Raw genomic sequence first — 14,727 nt, forward strand, 5'->3', positions numbered from 1 at the left:
TCTCAGCCAAGGTCCTCTCGCTCTTCTTTGCTTTCGAAGCCGTGGAAATCAGTCCTGCCAGCAACATCGGTGGCAGTTGTTTCTCTTTCTACCTGCCGCCATGCATTGCACCATCCCCTTGTCCAACTTCATTTGGACGGGACACCTTCGTCAGCGACATCACTACTGTTGCGGCTTTCGACCTCACGTCTTTCGGGTTGGTCTCCTTATCATTCACTCTCTCCTTTTTTTTCTCACAATAGACTAATACTTTCTCAGCCCTTTCTTGGTTCTTCTGATGGGTTGATCTCGCATAATCGGGCTCTCATCAGCGCTCTCCTTTTTGACTGACTCGGTCAGACCGTCAGATTCAGTGGATTCCACCATCTTTTTATATTACTTCACGCATGAGGGGTTGGTTTAATCCCCCTCTCATCGCGGACTGAGTACCGTATCTCCGGATTATGCCCAAAGTGTTCTCACTTAAGGCTACGCGCGTCCAGGCCTCACCGGTTTTTCTCTCCAGCTCATCCTGGTATCAATCCCATTCTTCTTCTTCTGGCAACGTGCTCAGGAACACCACTCGCATCGACTCATCAATGCTCCGCCTTCGAGTTGATTCACAGAGCAGCTTGGGTGCGCCTCTACTCTGGTGAGCCTCAACCAGGGGACCGTGACTCCACAGGAGACAGACTAGCCGGAGGCTCCTTGATGGGTGACATAAATGTTGATGGTGTCGTCAGCACTAGCGTCTTATTCGTCCCACCATCTTCCGTCTCATTAAAGTCCTCTTCTAGGAGATCTATCTCCAGAGCATCCAAGTCGAACTCATTCATTTGGTCGCTTTTGCCCTAATATTTCCCTTGGTTTTCTTTATCCGCGTCTCCTTCCTTTCCTCCATGCCCTGGTCTAGGTCCCGCCCAGAGGGACCATGGCGCATATCGAATCCTGAATCCGGTCGAGCCGGTATCATCAGGTCACCTGCTTGGTAAAACACTCGGTCATTGATAATATTTTCCACGGACTCTTCACCATACGGCTCCACTTCATCTATTGTCAGATAAATGCCTCGCCTCCTCTGGATTCCCTGCTCACTTCCATCATCACTACTGTTTCCCGTCTGGGCCATTTCAACCTAGACTTGTCGTCAGCTGGAGCATACACATCGTTCCAATGGCCTGCCGATACCTCTGGCTTCCCGGATGGTATGGCCTTAAACTTCTTTCTACGTCATATGTCAGAAAATTTAAATTAAAATGTGTGCAGGGCTGCAGCGTTCCAACTGATGAAGCGCGTTCTATTCCCTCGCTTCACCTGAGCATCCTTTCCTCTACGTCTTGTGCAGCTCCAATCCTAGGTGCCAGGTCCGGACTAGTCACTCCCAACAACATCCTCCTGATGCGAGGATACAGAGGGCACCTATCCGGCCACGTGTCCTGATTCTCCTTTACATGGACGTATGTCTCCAGCCAGGTCGGGATTTTCACTGCGTCTTTCGTACCCTTGATGATTGGTCGTAAATTCCAGAGTTTGGGTTTGAACTGGACATTCGAAACATTCTTTCCGCCTATCGTGCACTTAAAGCTGTTGTTCAGGTCCCTCAACACCCAGCCAGGCTCCGCTATCCTCCTCCCGAATAGTCGATCTTCACTCGCCAGTCCTCTTAACTCCCTCTGTTCCACCCAGCACGGAACAATCAACTTCTGACACGAGGTTAACATACATAACAGAATGTCTAAACGCCTCCATCTGCCCGTCCGGGAATATATGTGTCACTATAGGTCCGTAGACCACGGTCAAAAATTCCCTCAACCCGAAAATCAGTGCTAGCGGATTGATCCGCATCATCACGGCTGGGTCAGTCAACAGGGGCATCCCGCCACACTTCTTCACCTCATTTCTGTCGGATAATGGTTTGTCTTCTCCAGTTAAACTTCTGTTCTGCTGCAGCAGGTACTGATGTAGCAAGGTCCTCCAATCCTTCAGTTTAAGATAGGAGGCTGTCTCCATTTGGGCATCATATTCGCTCCTCGGTCCTTGTAACTGCTCGGGGTATCTAAGCAAAACAAACAAGTCTCCCAAACGACCATAGGTCATCACAATCAATGTGAGTAGACCATCCAGTCGGAGATCAGATATTTCCTGCGTGAAAAGCACCACAGGTTACGTCACTAAGCTCTCATGTCCGAAGGCCACGAGCAGTGCCAGCACAAGGCCAATGAATAATTTCCAAATATCCCTCACGATGTTGGCTATCAATTTTCTCGATGCCCTATGGTAGCAACTGCTGATAAACGCGGGTGACGAACCCATGCCCAACCCTGCGAGAATAGCATCGGACCTCTCATATTCAGCTTTCGTAGCCAGCTTGTCCGCTTAGAAACGGTCCAAGGACATGGTGTTGATTTGCTGCATCAATTGCAACATCCTCGCTCCTGCTTGTTCTTTCGCGTCTGATATCTTCTTCAAATACTGGTGGATTCTCTCACCACTGCTGGAGCACTATCAAAGGCATCCTGCCCCAACGCGCACAGCCGAGGTGACATATAAAACCACAGATTGGCGTGAGGCTTTGTCCTCAAGCCCATAGCCTTCAAGTCTTCTTCAGTTTAGAGGGCATTTCTCCTCACCAAGTCCCCCTTTCGTTCCTCACGTGGTCCGTCTGTCTGAACCACAAGTTGTTTGCTAACCGTTGTACTAACCGGTGTTCATCACCCACTCCTGGCCTCATTTTTAGCAGTCAGCTAAAGTTGGAAAGCTCTAGTCCCAACCCCTGATCCAACACGACACTCGCCGTGCTATGATCCCTAAATACTTGAATCGCAATTGAAATTTCCGACCATATCACAGGGAGTTCTGATTGAAGGGGCTAGTAAAGGTTGGGATCCACCTGTCGGGTCGGCCCAGAAATCATGGCATCAAGTCGTCTCTCCGCCAACAGGACGCCGATGGCATACACGAGTTGCAGTGGTTCGGGCATCGAGGCATAACCAGGAGACAACATGAAGTTGACCTTGACCAGTTGCCTCGTAAAGCATTGCCGAATAGATTTTTCGGCCTCCGTCATGGCAGAGAGGAGTGTCATGATCGCCTCCCGCACAGCCTCCGAGCTTGGGATATTCTGCAAGTGGTCATTTGATCCGGCTACTATCACCACCTCTGAGTCCACGTTCACCACCCTCTGCACACTTATTGCCATTCCCACCGCTTGACCCCAATCTAGGTTGGGAGCTGTGAGGAAGAATTTATCCGGTCAAAAGAGCGAAAGGGGAGCATATAGGTTGTCGGAGCTAGACATTATCAAGATTTTCCCCAGCTTCATCTCTTGAGGGTCATTGGGTGCAAACAGGCTGTCTCTCTAAGGTGACTCCAGATATGCATATCTTCTCTCATCACCTTCCACAGAACTGACTCTAGGGTAATCCCTGGAATACTCGCCCACGGACTGTCCCGGGGGTTTCATGAACTGTCTACACATCTTGTGTTGTTGTTGTTGGGTTTGGTTTCAGTCAGAAATTTCCCTTTACGATTCGGTGGGGCTCTTTCTCTCACCTGGTTACGGACCGCCGTCAGTGATCTCGTACTCAGTGGTCCCACAGTGTTGTCTCTGGACGAACCCTCCAGATCTGCCAGTCGCAGTTTAGTGGCGGAACTAAATTGCTCCTCTTCGGCCAAAAGCCAGTCTACGCCCGCTATCAGGTATAAACCGGATACCGTAGGGTCATGCCCATTGAGCATTTTCGCGTCCGCGTGGCAGTTCGATTTCTTCATGCTCAATTTGATCGCCCTGTCTGCTCTGTATACTCCTCAGGGACTGGGGTCTGGTCTGTTCCTTAGCAACTCACTGACCTTGCTCGTATCAATCACCGCCGCAGGATCTGCTTGTGAGATTTTTTGGGCCGGTGGCGTCCTTGTAGGTTGGGTTGCGATACTCGTACTTGCCTGGGGAGCCACCTGTGGTGGACCACCTCTCGGCCCAAGTCGATTCTTCAAGGATCGACCTCGGGGAGCAGGAGCGGTCTCCAACCTCTCTCACATCAGAGCTGAGAGTGGGCTTCACCACGTTTGCCTCTGTGGCTAGAGGTCCTAGACGATTCACTAGTGGCTGAGGTACGTGGGATCTCACCCTGCCGGCAGGGCTACCCCTTGCTACCGGGTTGACCATTGTCCGCAGCTCGGCTTCCATTTCTTCTTTCTTTGTTTGAAATGCTCTTGTATCCCTGGTTGGGTAATGAAGTGTATACCATCTCGCGTCAAGGCGCCGTGGTCCACCAGTCGCTTTCAACATCAATTAACCGAAGCTCACAGGTATCCTCCTTCATTCAATCGCTTTGGAGAGTTCCCCTCGGACGGTTCCGTGGGTTGATTGTCATCTTGCCTCGTTTATTTTCAGTGCCAATAAATGATGTATCATGGCTAGGTTGTGTAAACTCTCATCATAATATCCCTCTAGCTCGATCTCAGCGGTAAGTTCCCATATCAGTCCCGCGTTCGCATTTGGGCACCACGAAGACTTCATGAGTTCCCACTACGTCACTAAGCTGGTCTTCAGTGGACCGTCCCACGAACCACACTCAAAACATACTTGTCCCTCCAGCTGGGGATCTGAAGGTTCAATCACTTGTTCCTCCAGAATCATTCCTAACTGTGACTGTTCAGACGTTATTGTCCCCAATTCTTGCACTCTCTCTACCCAGAAAATGAGGATTACTGCTTGTTCAAAGTCGATATATGGTCCCTTGATTCTTCATTGACGAATGAATTATAGGCCATTCCCGGGGCACCCGACACGTATTGAAGGATCTCCGTTTCCCTAGCACTGCATACTCCTTCAGACTCCGAATTTTCTCCAACAACTCCCTCGTAACTGCCAGTTCTTTATTGGAACACCTACTGACTTCCTCCAATCCCCGGTAGCTGTCATGGTCGTTTAACATATAGCCACCAGAAGGATCACCCATATGGACTGACTCGGGCACATTAAGACGACTGTACTCGACCACGTCGAGCTTTCCCTCCAACTTCATCTTCGACGTGTTCGAGCGCGATGGTTTATAGTCTTCCAACCCGCCGGATCTACACTGGCTGATGACCTCCATTTCCAGCCTGGTCTCAGCCAAGGTCCTCTCGCTCTTCTTTGCTTTCGAAGCCGTGGAAATCAGTCCTGCCAGCAACATCGGTGGCAGTTGTTTCTCTTTCTACCTGCCGCCATGCATTGCACCATCCCCTTGTCCAACTTCATTTGGACGGGACACCTTCGTCAGCGACATCACTACTGTTGCGGCTTTCGACCTCACGTCTTTCGGGTTGGTCTCCTTATCATTCACTCTCTCCTTTTTTTTCTCACAATAGACTAATACTTTCTCAGCCCTTTCTTGGTTCTTCTGATGGGTTGATCTCGCATAATCGGGCTCTCATCAGCGCTCTCCTCTTTGACTGACTCGGTCAGACCGTCAGATTCAGTGGATTCCACCATCTTTTCTATTACTTCTCGCATTAGGGGTTGGTTTAATCCCCCTCTCATCACGGATTGATTACCGTATCTCCGGATTATGCTCCAAGTATTCTCCATTAAGGCTACGCGCGTCCAGACCTCATCGGTTTTTCTCTCCAGCTCATCCTGGTATCAATCCCTTTCTTCTTCTGGCAACGTGCTCAGAAACACCACTCGCATCGACTCATCAATCCTCCGCCTTGGAGGAGATTCACAGAGCAGCTTGGGTCGCCTCTACTCTGGTGAGCCTAAACCAGGGACCGTGACTCCACAGGAGACAGACTAGCCGGAGGCTCCTTGGTGGGTGACATAAATGATGATGGTGTCGTCAGCACTAGCGTCCTATTCGTCCCACCATCTTCCGTCTCATTAAAGTCCTATTCTAAGAGATCTATCTCCAGGGCATCCAAATCGAACTCACTCATTTGGTCGCTTTTGCCCTCCATAGGATCATCTTTCCCTTGGTTTTCTTTATCCGCGTCTCCTTCCTTTCCTCCATGCCCTGGTATAGGTCCCGCCCAGAGGGACCATGGCGCATATCGAATCCTGAATCTGGTCGAGCCGGTATCATCAGGTCACCTGCTTGGTAAAACACTCGGTCATTGATAACATTTTCCACGGACTCTTCACCATACGGCTCCACTTCATCTATTGTCAGATAAATGCCTCGCCTCCTCTGGACTCCCTGCTCACTTCCATCATCACTACTGTTTCCCGTCTGGGCCATTTCAACCTAGACTTGTCGTCAGCTGGAGCATACACATCGTTCCAATGGCCTGCCGATACCTCTGGCTTCCCGGATGGTATGACCTTAACCTTCTTTCTACGTCATATGTCAGAAAATGTAAAATGAAATGTGTGCAGGGCTGCAGCGTTCCAACTGATGAAGCGCGTTCTATTCCCTCGCTTCACCTGAGCATCCTTTCCTCTACGTCTTGTGCAGGTCCGGACTAGTCACTCCCAACAACATCCTCCTGATGCGAGGATACAGAGGGCACTTATCCGGTCACGTGTCCTGATTCTCCTTCACATGGACGTATATCTCCAGCCAGGTCGGGATTTTCACTGCGTCTTTCGTACCCTTGATGATTGGTCGTAAATTCCAGAGTTTGGGTTTGAACTGGACATTCGAAACGTTCTTTCCGCCTATCGTGCACTTAAAGCTGTTGTTCAGGTCCACAAAACCCAGCCAGGCTCCGCTATCTTCCCGAATAATCGATCTTCACTCGCCAGTCCTCTTAACTCCTGTTCCACCCAGTTCAGCACGGAACAATCCACTTCTGACACAAGGTTAACATAAATAACAGAATGTCTATACGCCTCCATCTGCCCGTCCGGGAACATATGTGTCACTATAGGTCCGCAGACCTCAGTCAAAAATTCCCTCAACCCAAAAATCAGTGCTAGCGGATCGATCCGCATCATCACGGCTGGGTCAGTCAACAGGGGCACCTCGCCACAATTCTTCACCTCATTTCTGTCGGATAATGGTTTGTCTTCTCCAGTTAAACTTCTGTTCTGCTGCTGCAGGTACTGATGTAGCAAGGTCCTCCAATCCTTCAGTTTTAGATAGGAGGCTGTCTCCATTTGGGCATCAAGTTTTCTCCTCGGTCCTTGTAACTGCTCGGGGTATCTCAGCAAAACAAACAAGTCTCCCAAACGACCATAGGTTATCACAATCAATGTGAGCAGACCATCCAGTCGGAGATCAGCTATTTCCTGCGTGAAACGCACCACAGGTTACGTCACTAAGCTCTCGTGTCCGAAGGACACGTACAGTGCCAGCACAAGGCCAATGAATAATTTCCTGATAACCCTCACGATGTTGGCTATCAATTTTCTCGATGCCCTATGGTAGCAACTGCTGATAAACGCGGGTGACGAACCCATGCCCATCCCTGCGAGAATAGCATCGGACCTCTCATATTCAGCCCTCGTAGCCAGCACGTCCGCTTGGAAACGGTCCAAGGACATGGTGTTGATTTGCTGCATCAATTGCAACATCCTCACTCCTGCTTGTTCTTTCGCGTCTGATATCTTCTTCAAATACTGGTGGATTCTCTCACCACTGCTGGAGCACTATCAAAGGCATCCTGCCCCAACGCGCACAGCCGAGGTGACACATACAACCACAGATTGGCGTGAGGCTTTGTCCTCAAGCCCATAGCCTTCAAGTCTTCTTCAGTTTAGAGGGCATTTCTCCTCACCAAGTCCCCCTTTCGTTCCTCACGTGGTCCGTCTGTCTGAACCACAAGTTGTTTGCTAACCGTTGTACTAACCGGTGTTCATCACCCACTCCTGGCCTCATTTTAACAGTCGGCTAAAGTTGGAAAGCTCTAGTCCCAACCCCTGATCCAACACGACACTCGCCGTGCTATGATCCCTAAATACTTGAATCGCAATTGAAATTTCCGACCATATCACAGGGAGTTCTGATTGAAGGGGATAGTAAAGGTTGGGATCCACCTGTCGGGTCGGCCCAGAAATCATGGCATCAAGTCGTCTCTCCGCCAACAGGACGCCGATGGCATACACGAGTTGCAGTGGTTCGGGCATCGAGGCATAACCAGGAGACAACATGAAGTTGACCTTGACCAGTTGCCTCGTAAAGCATTGCCGAATAGATTTTTCGGCCTCCGTCATGGCAGAGAGGAGTGTCATGATCGCCTCCCGCACAGCCTCCGAGCTTGGGATATTCTGCAAGTGGTCATTTGATCCGGCTACTATCACCACCTCTGAGTCCACGTTCACCACCCTCTGCACACTTATTGCCATTCCCACCGCTTGACCCCAATCTAGGTTGGGAGCTGTGAGGAAGAATTTATCCGGTCAAAAGAGCGAAAGGGGAGCATATAGGTTGTCGGAGCTAGACATTATCAAGATTTTCCCCAGCTTCATCTCTTGAGGGTCATTGGGTGCAAACAGGCTGTCTCTCTAAGGTGACTCCAGATATGCATATCTTCTCTCATCACCTTCCACAGAACTGACTCTAGGGTAATCCCTGGAATACTCGCCCACGGACTGTCCCGGGGGTTTCATGAACTGTCTACACATCTTGTGTTGTTGTTGTTGGGTTTGGTTTCAGTCAGAAATTTCCCTTTACGATTCGGTGGGGCTCTTTCTCTCACCTGGTTACGGACCGCCGTCAGTGATCTCGTACTCAGTGGTCCCACAGTGTTGTCTCTGGACGAACCCTCCAGATCTGCCAGTCGCAGTTTAGTGGCGGAACTAAATTGCTCCTCTTCGGCCAAAAGCCAGTCTACGCCCGCTATCCGGTATAAACCGGATACCGTAGGGTCATGCCCATTGAGCATTTTCGCGTCCGCGTGGCAGTTCGATTTCTTCATGCTCAATTTGATCGCCCTGTCTGCTCTGTATACTCCTCAGGGACTGGGGTCTGGTCTGTTCCTTAGCAACTCACTGACCTTGCTCGTATCAATCACCGCCGCAGGATCTGCTTGTGAGATTTTTTGGGCCGGTGGCGTCCTTGTAGGTTGGGTTGCGATACTCGTACTTGCCTGGGGAGCCACCTGTGGTGGACCACCTCTCGGCCCAAGTCGATTCTTCAAGGAGGATATCTTTAGGATCGTTGACCAAGCTATCACCTATGATCAGGTGTTGGCTGCCAGTTGGCACCGGCTGGTGGATCGTCGCCGGGTTCCAGGTCATATCATTCAGGCACGCCCTCGGATTCTCTGCGGCTACCTGCACGAAATTCCTTCGGGTGTTGCGATCCTTTCAAATGTCGATCACTCGCGACCTTGCATTGGATCCACTCAGTACCGGACCGGCCGGTTCTGTGAGATCTGTTGTTTTTTGACAGGTGACTGGCCTACACGCTGAGAAGGAATAATCCTATCCAAGCTCCTGTCCCTCGCTCGGTGTATCTCCTGCATCGTAGCTGAGGCCACCTACTCAAATTTCTCCTGAAATTGAGGTCTTCACCCACCCGCCAGGTAGCTATCTGAGGGGTCAGGTTTCGTAATTCCTGCGTTTGAAGGCGTGCTCATTCGTTGCTGGGCAGTCACGTTACTCGGTCTATAGAGCTCTTGAGCCTTAGCCTGGGTCGTCGTATCAGGGCTCATCATTGCCAGTACATCTGATGACAATTTGCTCACTCTCGCATTGTAGAGCTCCTTCAGGTGCTTGATCTCCTCCTCCTTGAAATCGATCTGCAACTCATCGTACTTTCTCTTCCATACGTCAGGATTCTTCGATTTCTCCTAATACTCTTCAAACTTTAATTCTTCCCAGTCTTTGTCCCTTTTTGCGAGAGTTTCACTGATTTCCGCCGTCTGAGTTTCGAGCTCGTTCATTCTCACCTTCTTTGACGGTGAAGCTGCGGTTGGCGGGTCCACAGAATGCAATGGGGCCGGCCCATCACGTGATCTTTTTGATCCGAAGAGAGGCTGCGCTGAGGAACTGGAGCGTATCGGCATTGGCGTTTCTCCCAGCCTATAGTCTCTCTGTTCGCCTAGACCCAGCTCACGAGCCAGGTCATGCCCAGACATCTCTCCGCTTCTCAATCGCATGAGTCGATTCCTGCTGCGCTCGGCGGTACCGGACTCGCTGAAAGCCAGCACTAAGACTACTTCAGTGGGGTGGTCCCATGGCCTTCTCTTCCTAATGCATTCAGGAGAGCGACTGTGAACTTCGCCAACTCCGGTTCTTCCAATCCAAAATCCTATTGCCTATCGAATAGCGAGGATGCTCCCATCATTATCCCATCTGAAATTGGTCTAGTCGGCGAGTTAGATAACGCTTTATTGCACTTCTCCTGTCTCGGGCTATGTGTGAAGTCCACATCCGAGTGCACCAGCCCCGGATGGTCAATGCCAGAAGACAATCCATCAATTCGGAGGGACGCCATGCGTTCATCGTACATTCTCTTGAAACTTCTTTTCGCTGTTGAACCTGGTTGCTCTTCTCTGGGACTTACGCTCGAAATCATCGCATTTTTGCCCTGCTTGACTTAGGAGGATTGTTCCTTTCTCCGACTTTTGTTCGTGGTCTCCGATTTGGACGTCCCCTTAGATAAAAGTTCCTCTCATGAGCTTTCTGGGTTCTTAGTTTAAAAGCTAGCACAAGATCATCCACCTGCGATCTTGTCAAAGTAAGATAATTGAACGCTGTCACCTTTCGTACAAAGAATGATCCAGGCTTCCATGACATAAGCATCACATAAAACATAACCTACCGATAATATAACATACGAATATCACACATCAGCACTATCACATAAAAACCTAATACGTAATAAATATCCTAAAACCTAATCCTAATGCCTTAAAAGTAAGCCCAACCCAAACTATTAGCAATGAATGTGGCTCTAGCATATGCTCAGATAATACTTCTTATGTAAGCACACCTCTTTGTCCGTTTCCGAAAATATTACATGTACTAGGGTATATAGCTCTCTCGGGTGCAATTTTCCCCTATTAGTATCATTGACTGGTAAAGCGAGAGAGGTCACTCCTCTCTCAACCAGGAAATTCCTGAGTCGAATTAAGGCCAGCACCAAGCTCTCGGCGTTCACGTGTTTTTCTCTAGGCTAGTCATCGTACGAGCATAGGTATGTCATGATCTTTCAACAATCGCTCGATCTCTCTCGTCATCCTAACGTTTCTTTAGTGTGACTCCTTGGTTGCCAGCGCCAAGCTTTCCGCCAGGCACTGATCGGTGTTCCGAATCAGTTGGGCCTGATCGCTTCTCGCTTGTGACTTTATGTCTGTCAGCTTGTCTCTCAATATTTCATGGATTTGTTGAGCCCTTTCGTCAACCCGATCTATCCTCCTGGTCATATCGTCTCGCAGTTCTTCAAGGCCTGTCATTACACTGGTAAACATGTCACTTAAGTCGCCAGCCAATCCCAGCAGTGGGGCAAGACCTAGAGAAGATGACCTCAATTGAGGTTGCAACGAATTGAGGTTGCCTATCGAATGTCGAGGATGCTCCCATCGTTATCCCATCTGACATTGGTCTAGTCGGCTAGTTAGACAACGCTTTCTTGCTCTTCTCCTGTCTCGGGCTAGGTGTGAAGTCCATATCCGAGTGCACCAGCCCCGGATGGTCATAGCCAGAAGACAATCCATCAGTTCGGAGCGACGCCATGCGTTCATCGTACATTGTCTTGAAACTTCTTTTCGCTGTTTAACCTGGTTGCTCTTCTCTGGGACTTACGCTCGACATCATCGCAATCTTGCCCGACTAATGCTCGACTAAGGAGGATTGTTCCTTTCTCCGACTATTTTTCTTGGTCTCCGTTTTGGACGTCCCAATAGACGTATCAAATTACTGCTTTGTTTAAAAACAAACAATTCTCTACAAAAGAGCAGTGATGGTTTCAGTAACAGATAAATAAAACTTAGTCCTAATGAAAAGACTTCTCTCGATTGGAACACTCCAAACGAACGAAGCCCAGGACACTGTGTTCTCAAGTGAGTGTGTCTTGACTAATTCACTCACCGAGGCCTTCTTTCGCGGATGGCCTTCTTTCCGGCATGTGTTCGCGGATTGCCCGAGCCTTCCTATTAAGTAGCTCAAGGAAACCACACAACCAAAATAACAATCAAAAAAAATTTTGTTCGGATGCTTTTGATGAACCCGATTTAGAATCCGAAGTTGATCGCGGATCTCCGGGTCAACTGGGCCACTAATTTCCTAAAATACACGTCTCGTGAGTGGTCGATCTTCTGTTTAGATCTTAAAAGGATATCCAAGGATGTTTAAATTTTCCCGGAGGGTCCCTCCAAATTTCCACTAAGGAAGGTTGTTAAAGGGCTTAAGTCACTCCGGAGGGTCACTTCGGAGAGTCCCCTCAACTTTCAAAATTTTCCAACTCTCGCCTCAAAGGGGTCTCCAGCTAGTCTTAAAATGGGTCCAAACAGCCTAAATTTACTCTGGGGGCTGTTTGAACTATCTCGGAGAGTTCCGTGAAAAATTTCCACTTAGGAGGGTTGTTAAGGGGCTTAACTGACTCCGGAGGGTTGCTTCAGAGGGTTCCCCAAAAATCACGAAAACAAGTTCTTTCACCACTGTAAAGCCTTCGATCGCGGTCTAGCTTACTTGATAAAAATGTGATTTTATAAGAATTTCTGCCGCTCGGAGGGTTCCCTAAAAGTTGGACCCTCCGAACCTCACAAATTCCAAAATGTTCTCTCCTGAAGTTATCAACCTAAAGTGGTTAAAAACGTCGACTTATGGTACCAAACTTATTCTGATCGGTTTGTTAGTCTCTGAGAAATCAACAAAAACGCCTTTGCTAGATTGGCCTTTCTTCACTACCTATATAGGTTCTCAGAGACTTTTTTGCAATTCTTGCTGAAATTGCATAAAAATACTTGAAACGAGCGCAGTAGCCCAGTACAGCACTGGAATAATGCAAAAAACTGGCCCAAAAATGGTTTGGAAACAAACATTTTGTCAAAAACTATCGAATCCTTTCTCTTCCGACTCTTAAATCTCTAGTTCTATCCACGGAGCTATTTGGAGGGTTGTTCAAAAATTTTTCTAGCAATCTAGCACGTTATGCTAGCAGGCTCCTAACGGAAAAATTTTTTTCGCTCCAAATCTTAAAATTCAAAAACTCGAATCTCAAAACATATTGACGAAATTTGGGAAATAACAATAACTTTGATCGAAAAAGTTTATTTTCGCCAACTTCTACTAAGTCTCATTCTGCGCGGTTTCTTTAGTAAGGGGGCTCGAACTGCGTAGTAGCTCACTGCGCAGAAGCTTTTTGTTGTCCGAAAAACTCCGATATCCAAAACTTCTGGGGTTAACAGTTTGGTCGAAAATCAGTATTTTTCGACAAAATTGAGGTGTTTCTCGGGTTAAAATGGGAGATCAGTAATATTTAATAAGGATAATAACCTATTAGTAGTCGTCAGTCAATGTTACTATACCCTCGTTTGCACCAAGATATTCGAATTAAGACCCTTAACTCGGAAATTCGCAATCGATGGAGGGTGCAGTGGAACCGCGCCAATTGTGACCACACATGAGCGCCATAAAACGTCTATGTAACATTCGCCCAAATACTACATAGTGATGGAGCGTAGAAAAAGCACCCATTGACAACTGGCCGGCGTCAGTTACCTAAATTCTACCCGTTTCTCCCCTCCTAGACCTAGCCAGTTGATTTTCTGGTCTGTTTAGGGCTAAGAAAAAGTTAGCATTTTTAGGCCATCAGTCAAACGACTTCTAATCAGCTTTCGTTTACATGCAAGAACAACCACAAACTGGGTCTCGGTTCCCCAGACTATGTGATTGTATTTAAAAACACGGCTCAAATATAATATTTCACTATGTTTTTAGTGACAATTTGTACTGAATCCATTGGAGATGGATTCACCCTTTCCTCTTTTTTGCAACTCATGCTTCGAAATACAATATAAAATTGGAGTTATTTCAACTACTCAGGGCATCACAGCAGCTAAAAGTAAGGTTTGCAGTCTTCTAAGTCTTTGGGCTTTGGGCCTCCAATTCCACTTTCCCTTAGAGATAACTTTCTTGTCTTCCCAATCTCGTGGCACGGGAGGGTATTGATCCGCTCCGGATATCTCACTGGACTTTCCTTCGGTATGGTTTCTTCGGAGTGAGCGTCTTATCGTGTCTTGTTGCCACGATAAAAAGCTTCGTATCTCTAGCGCTTCTTCCAACTGATTCCTGTCTTAATAATTCGATTGCTTTTTTTCTGATTTTCTTGCCAAATATGGCCGTTGTTGCATTCCTCAGAAATAGACCGCTGAGAATCAAAATTTCGAAAATTAAAATTTCCAGATTAATCTGACCCTCCTTTTTACTAGTAACCGATCGGCAAGGCCTTTATCGTCATTTCTTTAGTGCCGCGGCGGATTCGAATGTGCCACTCCGGGGAAATGGCACATAATATAATTTTTTCAAGTCTTTGTTTATAAGGGATAGCCGAGGAGTTAAGAATCCTTCTGGTAGCTTTCCTTTGTTGATCTTCAATGCCTTATAGCTCTGTTTTGTTTGGGTTCCACGCCTCACATCCGTATGATATAATTGTTACCAGGTAGCCAGAGTATTCATTTACTTTTGATGATAATGATGACGGTTTTGACAAATTTCGCTCGATTTAGAAAACTGCTATAATGGCTTTTGACACTCACTGTTCACAGTTGGCAGGCAAGGTGAGGTTGGCATGTGAAGTTTTTCGATACTATGATTCCTAGATATATCTCGTTATCAGGTTCTGAAAGCTCGTATTCGCCTATAAGTTTTTTATGCTA

At 48.0% G+C, this 14,727-nt stretch overlaps 1 protein-coding gene across 1 annotated transcript in view; it reads right to left on the reverse strand.

Annotated features, from left to right (window-relative positions):
- Positions 1-13,336, reverse strand: part of LOC134855404 (uncharacterized) — a 163,397-nt gene extending 150,061 nt beyond the window's left edge. The window contains exon 1 of the mRNA XM_063871915.1: positions 13,326-13,336. The gene's annotated coding sequence lies outside the window, so the exon portion shown is untranslated. The remainder of the gene's footprint in view (positions 1-13,325) is intronic.
- Between the last annotated feature and the right edge of the window lie 1,391 nt (positions 13,337-14,727).

This window comes from Symsagittifera roscoffensis, chromosome 10 (genome assembly GCF_963678635.1).
Source record: "Symsagittifera roscoffensis chromosome 10, txSymRosc1.1, whole genome shotgun sequence".
NCBI lineage: Eukaryota > Metazoa > Xenacoelomorpha > Acoela > Convolutidae > Symsagittifera > Symsagittifera roscoffensis.